This window comes from Salvelinus sp. IW2-2015, linkage group LG1, assembly GCF_002910315.2.
Source record: "Salvelinus sp. IW2-2015 linkage group LG1, ASM291031v2, whole genome shotgun sequence".
Taxonomy (NCBI): domain Eukaryota; kingdom Metazoa; phylum Chordata; class Actinopteri; order Salmoniformes; family Salmonidae; genus Salvelinus; species Salvelinus sp. IW2-2015.
The window spans coordinates 44,074,600-44,091,600 of NC_036838.1; the positions used below are offsets into that span (position 1 = coordinate 44,074,600).

At 41.4% G+C, this 17,001-nt stretch overlaps 1 protein-coding gene across 3 annotated transcripts in view; it reads right to left on the minus strand.

The window, feature by feature from the left end:
* Positions 1-17,001, minus strand: part of LOC111968153 (fragile histidine triad diadenosine triphosphatase) — a 333,296-nt gene that overhangs the window by 308,052 nt on the left and 8,243 nt on the right. For all 3 annotated transcript variants that reach the window (XM_023993738.3, XM_023993734.3, XM_023993727.3), the window contains one exon: positions 7,234-7,320. The gene's annotated coding sequence lies outside the window, so the exon portion shown is untranslated. The remainder of the gene's footprint in view (positions 1-7,233; positions 7,321-17,001) is intronic.

Sequence of the window (17,001 nt, forward strand, 5' to 3'; positions counted from 1 at the left end):
GGAGATGTTATCTATTTACTTTATTTAGTCTGATCAGTGGAACAATTCTCATTCTTAATGGGGCTAAAATATATGGTAATTACTGTGCTTGTCAGCAAGAACACGAATGTTATTCCCCACACTTATTATTCCACTTCTTCCCAATGTTGCCAGTGTAATCACATATTTGAAATCTCATATGCCTACTTGTGTCTTTGAAAATTAATTATATGAGACTATGTATTTTTGCAGGCCTTCGTGGACAGTTTTGAATACATCATACACATAAGCATTGGATATTAAATTCTCCAGGAATCAAACAATTTTGGACATTTTAGTATTGTGCACATGCTATATATATATATTTTGTCTTTGTAGAAGAAGACGATGTCAAGGATCTTTAACTAGTAGGCATAAACCACCGGAATATTGATCCGGTGGTTTATATTGATCAAGGTTTGGTGACTTTGAGAAATTAATTGGTTATAACAAGAACATTTTCAAACACCCAGCACTTGGTAAACATAGACCAGGGGTGGCCAACCCTCCTGGAGAGCAAGCAGGAATTTCTCCCAGACCTATTTTAAAGAGATAGTTCACCCAAATTAATAAATACAAAATGTTGTGTCCTTACCTTGAAATCAGTCTATGGACAAGGAGATTGAAATATATGATTTGGTGACCCTCTGCCATCAACTATTAATATTTCCTGTGCAAAGCACTTTCCACAACTTTCCACCTGAGAACAGGGATTAATCCCTGCTTCCAACCCTCCCACTGTTTCTAGCATTTGCCGGTATCTCCATCTCATTACTGTCTGAATAAAGTGTTAAACCACCTTAACAAAAAAAAAAAAATTTTTTTTGCATACTTTAGATTTCATTCCCCAAAATCGCAAAGCAACAAAGTTGTTCAATTTTGACTGTTCATTTAATGTTCAAAGCATCCTGAATACACCTGACCTGTGATTTTTTCTTTAAAAAATGTCCATCCTGGTCATAGGCCTAAGCCATGTAAAGATATGTAGAACGCATAGCCTCTCGTTGATTATCCTTTGCATAGTCCTCTCCTACAAATAACAACAGTGGGACAATAAAACACACCCAGGACTGTCACGCTCATTATAAGGAGTGGACCAAGATGCAGCGTGGTATGTTTCCATCCTTTATTTTGGAAGAGAAACTAAATAACAAAAACAATAAAGCGAACAAACGAAACGTGAAGCTCAGAGTAGTGCTCACAGGCAACTATACCTAGACAAGATCCCACAGAGCACAATGGGGAAATGGCTACCTAAATATGATCCCCAATCAGAGACAACGATAAACAACTGCCTCTGATTGGGAACCATACCAGGCCAACATAGAAATATAATTCACCTAGATAACCCACCCTTAATCACACCCCAACCTAACCAACATAGAATAAAAAGCTCTCTATGGTCAGGGCGTGACAAGGACAACACTTTTTTAACTGAGTTACAGTTTTCACAATTCTACACATCTAAAATCATCTATGCCACTGAGAAAGAAAAAGTGACTGAATATCAACTCACATCATATGCATGTCCAAAATTGTGGCGTATAAGACTGTATGGTTTCATACCATCTTCTAATGAGCTGACATGGAATGATGCACAATGCTGTCTTTGTTTAACTGCAATTCATGTGCAGACTACTTCTCACAGTGAGTGATCCATCCATATGTTTATAGGCCTACATTCCCTCCGAATACAGAACACAGTAGCTCAGTGGCCGACAGTGGGGAAGATGGAATGAGATGGATTTTGGCCGACATTCTGCAAATGTTCTCCTCAATGAAACATTTGATGTCAAAGTTCTGTTCACAAAACTAGAATCTGTTATGAACAGAGTGAACTAGTTTTGCAGACTTTACCCTTTGCCAAAGTTTTTAAAAAATGCATTGTTTGTAAGGAGTGCAAAGGCGAATTGAGTTATTGCCCACGCGCACTTCAGAGTAGGCGTTCCCTAACGGAAATATGCAAATGTTTGCTAGAATGTGCCAATAGAATCTCCCTAGCTCGTGACTGGCTCTGCCCACCTACTTGCTTGTTCTGCGCACTATGACTAATATGTTCCAATTTGAAACAACAGGCTGTGGTTTATCTTGGTTTACTTACAAAAATATTTGGTAGTAGTGTGAATAGCACCTGAGGCTCAGTGGAGTCCGCCTGGCTCAGCTCCTTGAGGGAGATGGTACTGACAATGCCCCGCAGCAGAGGGGTGTCCTCACCGATAACACGCAGATGGCGAGAGGACGAACGCCCACTCCTGGCTCTTGCCATTTATCTGGACAGCTCTACAGGTGGGGCTGCGCTTGCATCCTCCACAAAGAGCACCCGCATCAAAGGCAAAGCAGAAAACAATGTGGCCGCTCATGAAAGGGAAGACAGTGATTTCACTTAAGCCGTGGTCAAGAGAGGATACTTCCCTCTGTTTATGAGCCAACGCACCAGAGTCCAGCAACAAAACGGAGAGGGGGGGGGGGGGAACCCACCTTTATGAGGCACAGCCTTGTTTAAAAATGAACCATGCATGCATTGCATGTGGGATGCACTTAGCAAGGACATTTTTATGATCATAAAAGCTAAACGGAAACCTCAAGTGTCTTATGTATTTCCGTTTGTTTCACACAGATGAACACATTGTAACACTGTGCATGGTTCCCCAAATTTGGCCTGTGGGTGTTTCAATTTCCCCCCATGTTCTTTGAGCAATTTATATATATATTATATATATATATACAGTACCATTCAAAAGTTTGGACAACCTACTCTATCAGGGTTTTCTTTTATTTTTACTATTTTCTACATTATAGAACATAATGAATCAAATCAAATGTATTTATAAAGCCCTTCTTACATCAGCTGATCTCAAAGTGCTGTACAGAAACCCAGACTAAAACCCCAAACAGCAAGCAATGCAGGTGTAGAAGCACGGTGGCTAGGAAAAACTCCCTAGAAAGGCCAGAACCTAGGAAGAAACTAGAGAGGAACCAGGCTATGAGGGGTGGCCAGTCCTCTTCTGGCTGTGCCGGGTAGAAATTATAACAGAACATGGCCAAGATGTTCAAATATTAATAGAGGACCAGCAGGGTCAATAATAATAATCACAGTGGTTGTCGAGGGTGCAACAGGTCAGCACCTCAGGATAAATAGTGAAGACATCAAAAATGAAATAAACATGAATCATGTAGTAACCAAAAAAGTGTTAAACAAATCAAAATATATTTGAGATTCTTCAAAGTAGCCACCCTTTGCCTTGATGACAGCTTTGCACACCCTTGGCATTCTCTCAACCAGCTTCATGAGGAATGCTTTTCCAACATTCTTGAAGGAGTTCCCACTTATGCTGAGCACTTGTTGGCAGCTTTTCCCTTCACTCTGCGGTCTACCTCAACCCAAACCATCTCAATTGGGTTGAGGTTGGGTGATTGTGGAGGCCAGGTCATCTGATGCAGCACCCCGTCACTCTCCTTCTTGGTCAATTAGCCCTTACAGCCTGGAGGTGTGTTTTGGGTCATTTTCCTGTTGAAAAACAAATGATAGTCCCACTAAGCGCAAATCAGATGGGATGGCATATCAATGCAGAATGCTGTCTTCCTTGAACAGGAAGAGCCATCCATTCTAATGTCATCACACTCTGAAAACTCCTCCCCTCCTTGCGTGACAAGTGTTTTCCAAATGCGAGGCACTCTTAAAACCAGCCACCATCCTTTCACAGCAGACACAATTATCTCTAAAACCAATCTGTCTATGTACAGTGCTTTTCCCAGACCCCTTCTGCTCACAGTAATAGTGCTTAGGGGAACTGACTGAAAATAATTGATATTTCCCAGATCTGGCCAACAAAGGTTAGTTATTGTGTTTATACAGTGTCACTTGGCTTTCATGTTGCATGTCAGACATTCCTCTTCCTGGAGTCCTGGTGAGTCACTCCAGATGACTTGTGTGTATGTAAGAAGGCTGTGTCAAGGCCATATTATCCTGTAATGTCCCGTCCCCTCCCTCTGCATCTCGCTGTTCTTCCCTGACTCGGCCTGACACTGTGTTGTATTATTGACAGAGTTAATAGGATAAAGGCCACAGTTTGGACATTCTCAATACAATTATTCCCAAAACAAATAATTGTATTTTGGGCAGAGAACAGGGGCATTACTGTAACTGCACTCGCAGTGGGAAGGCAGAGAAATCTGATGGTGTCCTCGGTTACAGTACATGACAGAAAGAGACTACTTGTAGGCTTGTTTTTGAACAGATGGGTGTTCTCTGAAAGTAAAGGCTGCCTCCCTGAACTTCAAATGAAAACTGAAAGTATCCACGTGTAAAAGCCTACTAGTTACACATGGTTTAGTTTAAAACAAAATTGCTGAGTACATGCAGTATTATCTGTTCACTCATCTGCAAATACTGAAACCTCTTTGGTAAAATCCTCTACCTAAACTAAATCCCCCAGCTCTAATTTCATGTGCTGGAAGAGTGTTAAAAATGTTGTTTTCACTAGGCGATGGACAGTTCTATAGAAAATCTGAATTTCTGCTGGAGTTGGAGAAAGCTTTTAGTCGTGATTTAAGTGCTGCAGCCGTTAATGCATAAACCACCTATTTGACACCAGAACCAAGTTTAATCTCCTTTTACTTAAAAGTGGTGATTTTAATAACTACACTTTAAGACATACTCCCGTTTTACATAATGACTTGGATGTGCTTTCAATGTATTATAAGGGAGGTTTAATGGAGAGAAAAAAAATAGATAAAAGTGAAGCCTTCAGAGATCCATTTGAAATAAGTGTGGAATTACCTGCCATAAAGCTGTCAAGCATTCTAATCTTAAGATTCCAAACTAACTTTGAAATAATAACATCTGAGTGAAGTAAAACGAGCCATTGACTGTCCCCAAGGATATTCTTTATCTCTTTCCTAAATGTATCATGACACAGAATAATGTCTATATATGATCTATCACCACTCCAAAAAGCTATAGTGATAAATAACACAACGGAAAGTGATTTTGAATCTGATCATATTCTCAAATGCCTGTGACGGCCATTGTACTACAGTACCTCTAAACACACTTTCTGCCACATCAAAAACACCCAACATGGTGCATTCATGGAATGCTGCCATTTCTCAGTGGTGTTGAATGTCTAGTGCTCTCATAACAGATTGTACTTGGGGCCTGAGTAGATCTATAGATGAGCCTTTTTCCATGCAGCATTACGTTAGAACAATTCGTCCTTACCTAACAAATAGAATTTAGATTTTGGGACATCTACTACTATTACTGACATGACATGCTCTTAAACACATACTTGAAGTACAATCCAGGAATAAAGAAATGGCAGGTTGTGTCAACATGACCTGTTGGAGCGATCAAACAGAACTGTGGTGCACTGAGGCTGCCGTCTAAGAGGTTATTCAAGTGGGTAAAAGTCCCCCTCGATTCCCAGATGTGGGTGTTGCATTAGTCCGGCCCATCACCCAGGCATGAGCAATTACCCAGACATAGTAGAGGGAAAATGATTATCCCCATCATCTCAATAATAAAGGTCGGAGCAGTCCATTCCAGTCAACACACACAGTGAAACAGATGCAAAACACACACAACCAATAATCAGTTAACATTCTGACGCTAACAGAGGTATAATAACAAATCCTTAGCCTTCGCCTTAGTCTCTGATATATATTGCATGGGTAAATAATAGCCTTGGACAATGTCATCTTTTTCAATGCAAGTTTACATCAATAGACAGAGCGCAGCTCTCCAAAGGGGGATGTACTATAGACTAATCAAAATTAGTCAGGCAGCATTGGTGGTCCCTGGGTAAAGAAAATGTCAGTATGAGGTAGGACACCTTAGGATTATTTGAGCACCTAAACGTGAGAAAGGCAAGAGATTTCTACAGACATTCCAACACATACAGTATAGGCAAACATGTCTTAATCAAAATCTCTATGTCAACCCAAGCTGCACATTATGCTAATAATAATCATATTAATAAACTGCAGCCTATATGAATCAAGCAGTGATGGTTTTCAATCTGGGCAAGAGGAATTCATGGCTATAAAAACCCTAAATATTACAGTGATAGTTAAATGTTTCCCAGAAAGGCATTCCTGCATGAAAATGATTATGCCAATTATGATTTCAAAATGCACTAAATGAGTGATAATTACCCCAGTTAGGGCCCTTGCAGTAAACATTTCGAGAGCCCTCCAAATGTACCACAGCAATCAGTGATTAGTAAAACAGGCTATTATTGCCCATTTTTAATCAGTTCTGCTGTGCAAAACACAACCTACAAGACCTAATCTTGTGCACATAACTCTGACTACATTAATGACAATGGTCGATTTGCTTAAAGTTTCTGATGGACTAAGTAGTACATTTTAATCTGTAGTTTAGTCCTGAGGGTAACAGCCTTACAGCCAGATGTGTTCATTTGCAGGTCTAGGCAAATAAAACATTGAGGGAGGTTAAGATACACTGCTGCAAGGGGCAGCAAATCAAACATCTGTTAACTGGGCCTACCCCAGCGCCACAGCTAGGCTTGGATCCACCAGAGCTAGTTTAAGAAATGGCTCCCTCTGGACAGGCATGGGATTGAAGACCAGCTGTGCAGTAGTTAGCACAGGCCACAGAGAGTGGCATATAGCACCACCAACACACACCATTCAGATGGTGATTTAACATGCTATAGCACCCACCCTATGACACTATTCATTAATAACTTCCTATCCCCAACATCAGATATGCATCCACATTTCTCCCCTTTTTCCTGTGAGGGGAGAGAGAGCACGTTCTATTAGAGCCTGCTATTAAGATACAGGGCTTTGCAAAGCAGCACTGTCACCAGCATGCACATCAGCAAATAAAAGTAATTCAAAGCAAACTGAAACTGGTTTAGTTAAAAACATGTGATTCAATAAAGAAAAATAAAGCATTATTCTCCCTCCTGTGTAAGTGCTGTGTAACTCTACGTAGGAGTCAGCTGAGGCAGAGGATGACCAGAGACACATTGAGCAGAGCAAAAATCCTCTTGGCTGAACTTATCTAGCCCAGTGTTCTCTACATACAGTCAGCAACAAGAAAACAAGACAACAGAGGCAACACAAATGTTGCTGTTGGCTTTATCTGTAATCAACATGCTTACATCCCCTGAAAAAACGGCAGGGGAGGAAAATCAATGATCCAGGCCAACTTTATTGTCAGAGAGAAGCAATAAATACACTTACCTTCAACCTCGCTTGCTTCTCACGGTCCCAGGGTCTGGTAATTAGAGAAGGGAGGGATGGAAGGAAGGATAGAAGGACAGATGGAGGCTGGAACACAAGGAGAAGATTACAAGATGATGAGTTTCATTACAGACAGCCTAGGTCTAATGATACTCCTCTGTCACTCAAAACAGTAACTCAAAGATGCCTGTAAGTAAACACATTGGCTGTGAATTTGGATACTGCAGATCTGAATATAGATACTGTATGTGAGAAAAAACACAAAGGTTGTTGGTCTGTATGGTTTGTTATAATAATGCTTATTCTCAATAAGGTATATAGGACTTGGGTTCATGAATGTATGCTTTACTGTCAATGTATCTTAAGGTGTCTGACATTAATTGCAATACCTCTAAATAAAGATGTTTCAAAGTAAATTGAAACGTTGCCATTATGACAATTTTAAACAAAAAACTGTAACGTATAGCTATTTTTTGACATATCATGTCGCAATGTTCAAGTGGTATGCCGAATGAATGCCATAAACAATTAACATTGGATTTGGTTCAGCAGTGGGGCAGATTAAATATTTAGTTTCAGCTACCTTAAGTGTTTCTATAATTCAAATTGCATCAAGATGAATGCATTGTGTTGAGGTTCTATGACAGATCAAACCATAAGGGCATTGGATAAAAAGCTAAGCATGTTGGAAAGGACATGTGTAGGAATGCAAAGATAACCTTGGAATATCACTGTTTGTTTAACATGTTAATGACTAGGCAGGGGGTAGTTAAAGACGTAATAAGAGACAAGATCAATAGCTCATATCTACCTGGAACAGTGATGAGAGGGGATGGAAAGAAACAAAGATTATAAAAAGACCTGTGAGTAAAATACATGTAATTGATGCACAAAATAAATTGTAAACTAGTTAGATGGTGTAACCTTTCCCTGGATGCCTGGACCCTATTTCTCTTTCTGTCTCTCAACTCGGCGTACATTTTTAATGAAAGAGACGGCTCAAGCTTGAACTTTGTTTTTCCTTGTAAAAGATTAATTCTATTGGGGAAGTGTTGATTGAACAGAAGCCCAAATACCCTCAGTCTCTCCTCTACTTAAGGGGGCACAGTTGAGCTGAAGCGAACATCAATTTATCACGACATCTCTGGAACTGCCCGGCGGGCAGGGAGAGATGGAAGCAGGCAATACAGCTGGCGGACTGGCAAAGGCCTGCTATTACCCAAGCACAGGCCTCTGACTCCCTTAGGAGTTTCCCCCTGCTTTGCCTTCGCAGGCAGAATGTCCCAGAGGTGACAATGAGGCGCAGGGCGACTGATAGTGACGGTAATTAAAAGAGTTGATTAAAGTGACGGAAGGCGGACATCCAGGGAGAAAACAAGGTTCAGGAGAGAGAGGGAGTGAGAGCGGTAGAACAGGAATCATGTTAGATCACTTCTAGGAGAGCCAGATAAATACCCTTTTCCGCAAGTCACTTCAATTGGGGCAAAATCTCTAGAGGGCTGCCATCACAGAAAAGCTAGAAAACGGTAATTCTGCGGGAATGATGGTTGCCCATTCGATTCAATGCCCACGAGGTAAAGCTGGAAGTAACTATCTAAATCTGAATATTTGAAGGTGAAGTTTGTCTATTGCATTGGACTTGCATTGGACTCACAAACAGTCACTACCAGCAGTCTAATAACTCAATTCAAGTTCAAATGTATAGATGAAAATGCAAAAGCAACAAAGAGCACAACTGGATCCAGGGACAATTAGGCTATCGGTAAAGAGATTTCAAAGTCCTGGTGTTCGCTGCCCAGATATCTTGTTTATTACCACTGGCCAAGACTTCCCAAAGAGACATCAGAACCAGATGATAGCTTTACAGCCAAACCTGCAGAGGAAACTAAATGAACTCCTGGAGGTTTTTCAACTTAAACCCCTGGCCTCACACATGCACACTGACCTGAGGAAGCCTCACTCTACAAAATCCAGCACTTTTATACATTAGTCTAGCCGTCTAGTACCACTCGTCTAATTTGGGTTTGCCCAGAGGGGGTAACAACTCAAAGACCTGAACTTCAATTGCAATAGCATCCGAAAACTGAAGCCAAAAACAAACATCACTTTTAATGAGGGAGACACTCTGGACAGATCTTAGAGTTAAGTTAATTTGACATTGTGTTCTTTACGTCCAAATACAAACTGACATTCATTAAATTCATACAGAGCAGCTAATGTGATAACTCAAAATGTAAATATTTTGTTGATTCTACTGCTTGTAGTAAATACATTAGATAAAAGGAACTGCCAGTTGCTGTACCCTTGTATAATTCTACAATGACAGTAAGTGCTTTGTGAGATTCCTCTTGGCACACAAAGCATTATGATGCATTTCCATTTTTATCTCTCTGTACATATGCCCTAGCATACACAATGGTAGCTCGACAGAAAGACAACAGCATTTAACCATTTGTACATGATAAGGTTTAGACAGATGGAAGGAGAAGTAACAGCAGGATAACTTTTTGATTTGAACCAACAGAACTCAACCCAAGGCAGCATGAGTCATGTTGGATAGTGGGTCACGTTGATCCAACTTCGTCACATGAATGATGGGATGATGAAGGTTGTTTCGTAAACATTTCAGTTGATTGAAACCTTGTTCCTCTACAAGCTGTGAATGGGAATCCACACATTCCCACCCAAGAATCAGAGCACAAGACTGAGGACAGACAGTCCAATGTGTTGTCCTTTACTTCAAAACTACTGTAGAAAAGCTGTAGATTCAGAAAGTAGCCTCCCAGAATCAAATTCTTCATGATCTACTTGCATTATAATCCAATTAATAATGGTGTTCTCGCTTTTTTCCTTGTGACCAAATATAAGTAATGTGCACATGTGTACATGCTAGACAGGCTCCATTGTATTTATAGCTTCTGGTTAGGTGTTCCTGACGTGATATAAAGACGTGGCATTTACTGGGGCTAATATTTTTCTATCATTGCTCACGGCACCATGCATATCCACCAGCTGCTGGAGATAATGCACAAATATGATAACAGATCAATTCCCCGCCATAAATTCCCAAGGGACGGACAGCCTGAGCTAGGAAGTTGCAATGGACTGAGACACCAACACACATAACATAATTGAGGTAGGAGAGGCAGAGTGAGAACAATGCGAAGAGCATTAAAAAGCCTAATAGTTTTTGGCCATCATAAATGTCATTATTTATTTCCTAATGAATGACAATTGGTATTCTGCTCTCACTGTCTGTGAACCAACACTGACATTTGAGCTATAGGGCTAGTAAGCCTCCTTGGAAACCTGGGATAGTGGGCTACATATTGAAAATGCAGACTATTGTCAATTTAAGTCACTTCATGTCAAAGCGGGTGAGAAGCATCCAGCTGCAGATGGTGTGTTTTGAGGGCACCTAGTCTGCTAATGTCAAAGCTCACGCGCTCTAACACGCTGGGCCAGAAGTATAATATGTCACTAGCTCTGGTCCAGGGCATACCCACTGAATTAGGAATTTAAAAGGATCTCTATGCTACTAGCTAGCTAGCTCTGGTCCAGGGCAAAGCTAGTAGCTCTGATCAGCAGTAGCTTTGGTCCTGGGCGTAGCCAAAGATTTGTATAACTAAGATAGGCTGTGCTCTGTCATGTCCAATGGGAATGTTGTGGAAATTCTTACACAGGGACACTCGAAGTCAATCTTAATAGGAATCATTGTTTATTGTCAGTGCGCTGGAGAGGTTCAAACCAACTCCAGGCACCATAGTACCCATGTCAAATCAAATCAAATTGTAATAGTCACATGCACCAAATACAACATGTGTAATAGACCTTACAGTGAAATGCTTACTCACAAGCCCCTAACCAACAATGCAGTTTGTTGGGGGTACCGGTACAGAGTCAATGTGCAGGGGCACCGGGTTAGTTGAGGTAATATGTACATGTGGGTAGAGTTATTAAAGTGACTATGCATAAATGATAACAACAGAGTAGCAGCAGTGTTAAAAAAAAAGGGGGGGGGGGGGGGGCAATGTAAAAAGTATGGGTAGCCATTTGATTAGGTGTTTAGGAGTCTTATGGCTTGAGGGTAGAAGCTGTTTAGAAGCCTCTTGGACCTAGACTTGGCGCTCCGGTACCGCTTGCCGTGCGTCTATGACTAGGGTGGCTGGAGTCTGACAATTTTTAGGGCCTTCCTCTGACACTGCCTAGTATAGAGGTCCTGGATGGCAGGGAGCTTGGCCCCAGTGATGTACTGGGCTGTTCGCACTACCCTCTGTAGTGCCTTGCGGTCGGAGGCCGAGCAGTTGCCATACCAGGCAGTGATGCAACCAGTCAGGATGCTCTCGATGATGCAGAGTTTTTTCCTCTGGTTGCACATTTAACATGCTGATAGAAATTTGGTAAAACAGATTTAAGTTTCCCTGCATTAAAGTCCCAGCTACTAGGAGTGCCGCCTCTGGTTGAGCGTTTTCTTGTTTGCTTATGGCGGAATACAGCTCATTCAAAGTTGTCTTAGTGCCAGCCTCTGACTGTGGTGATATGTAAACAGCTACGAAAAATGCAGATGAAAACTCTAGATAGATAGTGCGGTCCACAGCTTATCATGAGATACTCTACCTCAGGCGAGCAATAGCTCGTAGATATCGTGCACCAGCTGTTATTACAAAAATACATAGCCCGCCGCCTCTTATCTTACCAGACGCCGCTGTTCTATCCTGCCGGTACAGAGTATAACAAGCCAGCTGTATGTTGATAGTGTTGTCGTTCAGACACGACTCCGTGAAACATAAGATATTACAGTTGTGAATGCCCCGTTGGTAGATTAAAATAGATGACCTACGCGCAAGATTATTCTCCAAAGATTTCTGCTAGCAAACGTGCATGGATGGAAGTGGGTGTTTATTCGATCGCCTACGAATTCTCAGAAGGCAGCCCGCCCGTTGGCCCCTTTTTTCCGCCTCCTCTTCACACAAATCATGGGAATCTGGGCCTGTTCCCGAGAAAGCAGTATATCGTTCGTGTCGGGCTAGTCAGACTCGTTAAAGGAAGAAATGGATTCTGCCAGTCCGTGGGGAGTAATCGCAGTGCTGATGTTCGGTCATATTGATCAGGAGCTCTGCTTGGGCTGTCCCAGCAGTTGTCTTAAACAGTTAAAGTCGGAAGTTTACATACACTTAGGTTGGAGTCATTAAAACTCGTTTTTCAACCACTCCACAAATTTATTGTCAACAAACTATAGTTTTGGCAAGTCGGATAGGACATCTACTTTGTGCATTTGTGCAAGTCATTACTTTGTGCAAGTCATTTTTCCAACAACTGTTTCCAGACAGATTATTTCACTGTATCACAATTCCAGTGTGTCAGAAGTTCACACACACTATGTTGACTGTGCTTTAAACAGCTAGGAAAATTCCAGAAAATTATGTCATGGCTTTAGAAGCCTCAAATAGGCTAAATGACATCATTTGAGTCAATTGGAGGTGTACCTGTGGATGTATTTCAAGGCCTACCTTCAAACTCAGTGCCTCTTTGCTTGACATCATGGGAAAATTAAAATAAATTTAGACCTACACAAGTCTAGCTCATCCGTGGGAGCAATTTCCAAACGCCTGAAGGTACCACGTTCATCTGTACAAACAATAGTACGCAAGTATAAACACCATGGGACCACAAAGCCATCATACCGCTCAGGAAGGAGACACGTTCTGTCTCCTAGAGATGAACAAACTTTGTTGCGAAAAGTGCAAATCAATCCCAGAACAATAGCAAAGGACCTTGTGAAGATGCTGGAGAAAACAGGTAAAAAAGTATCTAGATCCACAGTAAAACAAGTCCTATATCGACATAACCTGAAAGGCCACTCAGCAAGGAAGAAGCCACTGCTCCAAAACCGCCCCAAAAAAGCCTGACTATGGTTTAAAACTGCACATGAGGACAAAGACTGTACTTTTTGGAGAAATTTCCTCTGGTCTGATGAAACAAAAATAGAACTGTTTGGCCATAATGACCATCGTTATGTTTGGAGGAAAAAGGGGGACGCTTGCAAGCCGAAGAACACCATCCCAACCGTGAAGCACGGGGGTGGCGGGATCATTTTGTAGGGGTGCTTTGCTGCAAGAGGGACTGGTGCACTTCACAAAATAGATGGCCTCATGAGGCAGGACAATTATGTGGATATATTGAAGCAACATCTCAAGACATCAGTCAGGAAGTTAAAGCTTGGTCGCAAATGGGTCTTCCAAATGGACAATGACCCCAAGCATACTTCCAAAGTTGTGGCAAAATGGCTTAAGGACAACAAAGTCAAGGTATTGGAGTTGCCATCACAAAGCCATGACCTCAATCCCATAGAATATTTGTGGGCAGAACTGAAAAAGCATGTGCGAGCAAGGAGGCCTACAAACCTGACTCAGTTACACCAGCTCTGTCAGGAGGAATGGGCCAAAATTCACCCAACTTATTGTGGGTAGCTTGTGGAAGGCTACCCAAAACGATTGACCCAAGTTAAACAATTTAAAGGCAATGCTACCAAATACTAATTGAGTGTATGTAAACTTCTGACCCACTGGGAATGTGATGAAAGAAATAAAAGTTGAAATAATTCATTCTCTCTACTATTATTCTGACATTTCACATTCTTAAAATAAAGTGGTGATCCTAACTGACCTAAAACAGGTTATTTTATAGGATTAAATGTCAGAAATTGTGAAAAACTGAGTTTAAATGTATTTGGCTAAGGTGTATGTAAACATCCGACTAGCTGTAGACTGCACTAGCACTGGTCCAGGTCATAGCTAGCTACGGTACCAGTCATAAGTTTGGACACACCTACTTACTCATTCCAGGGTTTTTCTTTATTTTTACTATTTTCTACATTGTAGAATAATAGGTTAAGACATCAAAACTATAAAATAACACAGGAAATTATGTAGTCACCAAAAAAGTGTTAAAGAAATCAATATTTTTGAGATTTGAGATTCTTCAAAGTAGCCACCCTTTGCCTTGATGACAGCTTTGCACACTCTTGGCATTCTCTCAACCAGCTTCATGAGGTTGTCACCTGGAATGCATTTCAATTAACAGGTGTGCTTTGTTAAAATTTAATTTGTGAAAAGTCTTTCCATTTTGATGCGTTTGAGCCAATCAGTTGTGTTGTGACAAGGTAGGGGTGGTATACAAAAGATAGCCCTATTTGGTAAAAGACCAAGTCCATATTATGGCAAGAACAAATAAGCAAAGAGAAACGACAGTCCATCATTACTTTAAGACATGAAGGTCAGTCAATACGGAAAATTTCAAGAACTTTGAAAGTTTCTTCAAGCGCAGTCGCAAAAACCATCAAGCTCTATGATGAAACTGGCTCTCATGAGGACAGGAGGATAATTTCATTAGAGTTAACTGCACCATAGATTGTAGCCCAAATAAATGCTTCACAGAGTTCAAGTAACAGACACATCTCAACATCAACTGTTCAGAGGAGAATGCGTGAAACAGGCCTTCATTGTCAAATTGCTGCAAAGAAACCACAACTAAAGGACACCAATAATAAGAAGAGACTTGCTTGGGGCAAGAAACACAAGCAATTGACATTAGACCGGTGAAAATCTGGCCTTTGGTCTGATGAGTCCATGCGGCTGATCTCTGCATGTGTGGTTCTCACCGTGAAGCATGGAGGACGTGTGATGGTGCTTTGCTGGTGACACTGTCAGTGATTTATTTAGAATTTAAGGCCCACTTAACCAGCATGGCTAACACAGCATTCTGCAGCGACACCATCCCATCTGGTTTGCGCTTTGTGGGACTATCATTTGTTTTCAACAGGACAATGACCCAACACACCTCCAGGCTGTGTAAAGGCAATTTTACCAAGAAGGAGAGTGATGGAGTGTTGCGTCAGATGACCTGGCCTCCACAATCACCCAACCTCAACCCAATTGAAATGGTTTGGGATGAGTTGGACCGCTTAGTGAAGGAAAAGCAGCCAACAAGTGCTCAGCATATGTGGGAACTCCTTAAAGACTGTTGGAAAAGCATTTCAGGTGAAGCTGGTTGAGAGAATGCAAAGAGAGTGCAAAGCTGTCATCAAGGCAAAGGGTGGCTACTATGAAGAATATCAAATATATCATATATTTTGATTTGTTAAAAAAAAAAAAAAAATGGTTACTACATGATTCCATATGTGTTACATCATAGTTTTGATGTCTTCACTATTGTTCTACAATGTAGAAAATAGTACAAATACAGAAAAACCCTTAAATGAGTAGGTATGTCCAAACTTTTGACTGGTACTGTAGCTCTGGTCCGCACTTTGTCTGGTCCATAGCATAGCTAGTAACTCTGGTGCAGGGCGTAGCTAGCAGCTAGTAATATCTGGTTCACACTAGCGCTGGTCTAGCTCTGGTCCAGGGCATAGCTAGTAGCTAGCTAGCTCTGGTCCGACCTAGCTCTGGTCCAGGGCGTATCAAGTAGCTAGCTAGCTTGTTATGTAATTTCACCACCCGTGTTGTTGGTGGCGGTAACGCACCATCCTGTCTGGCACCCTTCGCCAATCTGTCTCAGCTCATCCTGTCACAGCATCTGTGCCCTAAGAAGGTATCTGCTGGATGCAGGTAGGCTTACCATGTCTCACTGCCAAGGGAGGCGATAGACAGAGGAAGAAGCAACCATCTTTGTGATTGCCTGAGTAGCCACAGAGGTAAGAAGGTGATTTCCTGAATAAAGGTGCAGTGTAATCACTGACGACTGCAATCATGTGCTCAAGACCAAAGAAGACAAATTTGACAGGAAAATACACTTCGGCTCAATGTCAATTTGCACTTAAATTATCATTTTTTGGGCACAAATCTCACATCCCATATCATGCACGTCTGTTCCCTTCCTTCTCATCCGAAACACCATCACCAACGAACTTACATACCCTCTGTCAGGTGGCATCAGCAGGTATAAGCCTAAGCCTAGTAGTCTATGTTATTATCCCCACTTTTTTCTTACATTGCCATGTTGGCACAAAATGACTCAAATATGAATGTGTGCCTGACAAACGACATCAAGTAAGTATCAGGAAAGTAAAACATTACAATAAACACTATGATGACAATCAAACAAGCACTCCCTGAGCATGCACATGCCTAGGCAACTACCTGGAGAACAAAGAAGTGATACAGGTGTGAGAAGAGACTAACAGGTAGGAAACACATTTCTTGAATGATAACTCAAATTACTCAAAGTCAGGAAAAATATCGACATCAGCATTACTGTAATGAGCTACTGGAGGTATGGCTGAGGCAAAGATATGTTGCCTAATCGCGGACTGCCTGGATTTTTCCCAGCAAATCAATACAATCAACTAGACACCGCTACAAAACACTCAACAACATGTTTTCAGTGTGGGGCGTAAAGTACACATTTGAATAGTGAATATCCGGCTGTCTTTAGCAATGTGAGAGAGTTTGCATTAGGGAAAATGGCCCGCTACAATCAGAGTGCACACATGATGGCCTCATCCTCACACACATCCTCCAGAATTGTAACGTGAAATGTGAATGCCTCCCTAGTTGTTACAGTTTAGCTAGTGTAAAGCACCGGCAGACATTTTTCAACTAACATTTACATGGCGATACTTCATTAATTCTCAATTTGGAAGTTACCTTTTTCTTCACAACTCCCATCACTAGTTGCAGGTGGGACATTGGAATTTAGAAAATGCTCCATTATGAAATGTATACATTTTCTTGCTCCATGAAGTGTATCCAAAACTGTGTCCAATTG